This window comes from Patella vulgata, chromosome 8 (assembly GCF_932274485.2).
Source record: "Patella vulgata chromosome 8, xgPatVulg1.2, whole genome shotgun sequence".
In the NCBI taxonomy this organism is placed as follows: Eukaryota; Metazoa; Mollusca; class Gastropoda; family Patellidae; genus Patella; species Patella vulgata.
In genome coordinates this window covers 49,343,434-49,349,590 of record NC_065886.2, presented here as the reverse complement: position 1 = coordinate 49,349,590, position 6,157 = coordinate 49,343,434, and positions in this window count along the sequence as shown.

The window sequence follows — 6,157 nt, the reverse complement described above, 5'->3', positions numbered from 1 at the left end:
GAAAAAATTAATGGAAGTATTATTCTTCAAAACTTTAAACTAATATAAATAATGAACGAAATCCCTACAAAATGTTCAACTCGTTACTGGATGACACACGTAACGGGCAACGATCACCTACCTACGGTGGCTGGGAAAGGACATCCTATGATTTTAATTTTCCCAAATTATCTCGATAGATCGACAGTATCTCGATCGTCGACTTTCTATAACGAAGCTAAACAATGTATCTCGATCGATCGACTTAGTCTAGGGCACCATCCTTCCCCTCAAATCAGCGACTTAACGACGGTGACAATAAAGGTATGTGGGCAGTTCCAGGGAACGCACTTCCTATCCTTCACTCAGACGTTATGTACGTTACGCGCGCGACTCGTTCGTCTAGCTCTCCACTCCTTCTACTAACCGCCAAATGAAAGAAAGGGGATTGGCTCAACGACGAGAAGGTTAGCCGAGAACTGCAAGAATCGCGATTCGTTTGTCTAGCGCTTCGTTCCTTTCGAGAGAACCGGCAAATGAATCAAAATAGAGAGCGTTGGACAAAAAGCGACCGACAGCCTTTCACCGCGACTTGGGTGTACTTTCATGTAAGTTGTCATTCGTTCGGGATATATTTGGCATATATTGTATTCGTTAACCATTCGTAGCGGATGTTCAAGATTGTAAGCATTGACAATGTATTGACCAATACGCTGTGACGTAGATCATTCGCTATACGAAAGTTTCTCACGTTGGGTGTTGTTCGTCCGGTGTTCATTCATATACGCCCAACCCAACTTTCACCAGATTCCCATCTAACGTGCACGACGCTAAACTAGCGATATAGTAACGTGCGTGCACAGCCACCGTATAACCACCGTTTTTCAGTCACATCTTCATCATTCCTTAGTAGCTGGTCATCAGAGATGGAGGATCCCCAGAGAGTCCGGAGGCAGTATCAACCTGAAAATGACCCAAACAGCTTACCATCGCTCAGTACACGCGAGGAAGAAGAAGATGTAGAGGTGTTGCATTTCGATGCGGAATAGAGTACGAATCAGGATTTGACGACAGTTCAGCTTGTGTGACCAAATTCTCGTCGACTTCTGTCGCGAGGACCCCGCATCCTTTGTATGATGAGATTCTTGAAAGAGTTCGCCATAGAATCGCTTCGGGAGTCTTTGAAGATTGGTCTTAAGCTCACCTTGACTTTTCGTCAACTTTCCTCCGGTAACAAGCATTCGGACATGACATATGGATGGAGGGTCTCCCGCAACACAACATGTTTCGTCGCCCGTCAGTTGTGTCAAGCCACAATCAACGATTTTACAGATACGGCCCTGGCGTACCTCGTTGAATGGCACGAGATTCGTTCGTTGGGCTTAACACCCGCTTCTACTGAGGGTGATATTGCAGTAGTAGGATCGGTGACCGTTTCTACAAGTAGTGCTTCCCAACGCACGAGGAGCCGTGAATGAGAAACACTTCGCATGTAGATGTTCTCCAAATATTGTCTACACCTGCTAGGGCTACCAAGTTGTTAATTAGCGCTTGCCCTGCTGCTCCAGTGATCCCGTGTTTCAGGTATCCTGTTTTTTCAGTTATAGAGTTTTCCAGTCACCATGGACCCGGTCATTAAAACCTACAAGGTTCCGGAGGAAGAAATCAGCAGAGAATCATACTACGCAAAAGTCAGCAATACAACAGGGTTAACCGACTCGGGAATCCTGAAGTGCCTGATTGACCTGCAAGGAGGCTAGAAAGAAATAATCACAATCTATTACCAAGAGGAGAAGTGGCATGTTCATCTGAAAACCGAGGACACGCTGTTAAAAATCCCCGAGGCAAGAAAACACACTCACGTGGAGATTACATACATGTTTCATGAACGATTTACAAAAGTCCTGACACTCCTCAGCCTCATAGTCTACGACTTTCCAGTATCACACTCAGGCAACTATTTCGAATCAATTATATCGATTCCTATTTATTCTGGCCGGCATCCATCACCGTGTCATTCTGTGTTGGGGTGAAGGACAGGCGAAAGTTCTAGAGACCTCGGTCCGGTGAAGAAACAGTCGTTCGGAGGAATTCTGCCTAAGCCGCCTCTTCCCTCAGTAGAGGGGAAAAACTCGATAGCATGACTTGAATTCCACGGGCCTGGTGTCGCCGTCGTCTCTTCTACGTCTCTCTCAAATTCCGAGACTGGCACTTACTTGTCCTCTTGCTCGACAGCTGGTCTCTAGACGGTTACTCGGACATTGTATTGGGGAAACATTGTTTAGCTTCGTTATAGAAAGTTGATTAATCGAGATACTATGTCGATCGATGGAGATAATTAAGTCGATCGATTGAGATAATAAAGTCGATCGATCGAGATAATTTGGGAAAAATAAAATCATAGGATGTCCTTTCCCAGCCACCGTATAGGTGATCGCTGCCTGTTAATTGTAGAATCAACCCATCACGTGTATCATCCAGTAAGGATCGATCGAGATAATTTGGAAAAAATAAACTCATAGGATGTCCTTTCCCAGTCACCGTATATACATACCTAATCGGTTGTATAACTTTCATTTTTCGGGAACAATTTTTAAAGGGACGTTCAAACCTAGGATCCAAGACCAAACGTTGTACATTGATTCAAAATTGACCTGTGAACTTGAAAGATTTAATCCACTAGAAATGAATACTCTAGACCAAAATCTGGATACAAGTGTAAAATCTGTGTTATATATCTTAATTTATAATTACTTTTGTTTGGAGAAGTGCACGACCGAATACTCTTATATAAATAATACGCACGAAAAAAACCCAATGGAACAACACCAAAGTTACCAAAGTTATAAAGAACCAAAGTGGTCATTAACATTTTCTCGCGAACTTTTCCTCTTAAATATTAAGCTTTGAAACAGCATCTCTTTATGGAATTGATGTTTATTTTTGTTTTCCTAATTTGAATATTATGTAGTAAAGTTCTCGAACATACAAACAATCTGGAGAAAGATTTTTCAGTTAAAGATAGAGTTAAATATGCAGGTCTTTCTTTTGGCCTCAAATGTTATATATACTGTTATTTAGAAATGTATTCACATGACAAACCGGTAATCTACTCTCTAGAACATCGGATGGTTGCTATTTTCAGTGGATTAAAACACGGTCACCATTTAATAATTAAATTTAAAAATGTTATCATCGTAACATTGGTATTTGACAATCGAGACTATATCGCGAAAACTTCAAAGGCTGATTTCTTTACTCAAAATAAGGTAATTTGACTAAATAAAATTTTCAATAATTTCATTTATAATTTTCTATTTTTAAATTATTATAGCAAGAATACGGAAGACGGGTAGGGACATTCTAACTTCAAAGTTCCGACTTCTAACTTCTAAGTTCCAAGTTCCAACTTCCATGTTCCATGTTTCATTCTCCATTTTATCAGTAGCGCAGTGCGTGTAAGATTGTGTTAATAGCTTAAATAAAGCAAGTTTTTATCAATATTTATAGTTTATAAATACACTTAGTACAGGTGTCTAATACTAACTGACTTATATTCTTTTAAGGCGGAGGGGTGGCCGAATGGTTAGCTCGTGCGCGCTGTATCATAAGGTCTGTCATTGAGTCAACTGGCGTGGTTTCGATTCCCCGGTCGTTTGTGACAAGGAGTTGGCTAGCCTGTCCAACCCCGGGTTTTCTCCGGGTCGTCCGGACAGCGAAAGACCCCTACGCGTAAGCGAATAATTGAAAATAATTGATCCATATGTCACGAAATGACCTGGTTTGTGTGCTGTAAATCATTATTCGTTATTACAACTTGCAAGTATATTTGTAAATGTAATTATAACACAGATTGGAAATAGCAGCAATCAAATGAAATGGGGTTTAACGTCATACGGCACTGTACTTTCTCGAGGTTTATGAGAGCAATTTTGCCTGGACAGCGGCGCTACGACCAATTTATCGAATTCCATCAGGATCAAGGGATCTTTTACGTGCGCACCACGTAATGTCGCGTAAAAATGTCGTATTGTCGGGTTATCGGCCATATTCCTCTCAATACTATGATTATGTACATTGAAAGTTCCCCGGGATTTTGCAGCGTGGTTTGTTCATGTCGATAGTGCAGGACAAGGCGCCTGGCAAAGAACAGTGTCTAGTATTGTAGATGGGGTAAAAAAAAAACAAGCTCCTGTGTACACATTGGCGTGCATTTAAAAGAATCCTTCGTAGTTGAAATTCAACAAAGAAATGCCATGGGCCATTGAAAATTTTCGTCATATAACAGTGCATAACGTATGCCTATCTTCAATAGTCCGATTGGTTCGGAAAAGTAGGAAAATGAAATGAAATAAAATCGCTAGCCGGTGTGGTTTCCCCTTGTCAGAGGTACAGGGATTGCGGGGTTGGGGGGGGGGCATCTGTCAAAATCTAGACATTGCTGTAAACAGTGAAGTGAAAACCTCTTTTGGTTTAGTTCTTGATTATTAATCTCACATGAAGATGGAAATTATTCTTTTCTTAAAAATTAAAACTTGAAAAATATGATACAATAATCTGGTGAATAGAATGTGTGGTATTTTTCTCTACGGAAGGCTTCAGATCTTACATGTATTTTAATCAATCTTTCATTTATTGGTTTATTTTAACTGCAAGATAAATCTTTAAGTTTGGGAGCTTTTTCATTGAATATCCGTAGCCTCAGCGTGAATACAATAATTCTGGGGCCATATACATAATTGTTCCTGGTACATGTATATTATTAGTGTACATGACAGTCATTTATTCTACTTAAACTCAAGTCACATATTTTTGTATTTAATGAAGATTGTGCCACTAAAATATCAGCGCAAATTTTCATCAGCTCAAAGTCTCTGTCTTCGCCAAATAGTTGTTTAAGCTCATTCACGTGTTATTCTGGCTGTCTGGCCGTATTGCTATCACGTGATACTATGAACTTGGAACTTGGAATTTGGAACATGGAACATGGTCTTTCGTAGACACCTGTACTAAGTGTATTTATAAACTATAAATATTGATAAAAACTTGCTTTATTTAAGCTATTAACACAATCTTACACGAACTGCGCTACTGATAAAATGGAGAATGAAACATGGAACATGGAAGTTGGAAGTTGGAACTTAGAAGTCGGAACTTTGAAGTTGGAATGTCCCTACCCGTCTTTCGTACAAGAACGGTCAGCTCTTTATTTAAGTCTTATATAATGCATCTTTAAACTGCCTTAAAAAGAAAATACCATATTTGACAAATCAACAAAAACTATTTCTTAAATGGAATTCCATGTCAAAATTATCTTGCATGGCAAATATCAAGAAAACTTTCTTCTTTCCAGGGCGCCCGGCATCCGGAATCATAATGAATTTCTATAGCCCGAAAATATTTATATATATTTGTTTATCATTATAATAATGGTTAGCCTATTTATTTTATGATCAGTAGTTGAATACCGCGTTTTATCAGTGAAATAAAAGTGTTATTCCACTGGCTAGCAGTAGTCCATGTTGTTTTTGCCTAAAATGATTGTAAAATCATAAAATAAATAGAACATTTGTCGTTTTGTCGTGAATAACATATTTTATTTCATCTCTAAGCAAGAAAACGTTTATATTTTCACTCATGCTACGCATTCGTGAAAATATAAGTTTTCTTGCTTCTCGATGAAATAAAATATGTTATTCACTCTAAAACGACAAATATCCTCTATATATTAAAATGGATAATTTAAGACATAATAATAAAGAATTCTACGTTATTAATGTAAACATACTAAATTATGATACACTTGGCTAACTGGGCTAATAAAGAACTCTAAGTTATTAATGTAAACATACTAAATTATGATACACTGGGCTAACTTGGCACCAATAAGATCCATTCAGCTTTGGTGACTGAAAGATTTTATATCATTCCACTGGCAAATGAATATGAACCTGCTAAAATTCAACACCGTCTATGTTGCATTTTCCAATTATAGAAGATGAAGAAAAGGGAGAAAAAGAAGAAGAACGGGGAACTTTAGTGCATATAAAATTTTACAAGGGCAGATACCCGAGCAAACAAACGAACACAATTAATTATAGGTATAAGAGATACTATAGTAATGACATACACGATTGGAAAGCTCCTAAGCATTTTAATATTATAGTTCTACATATTT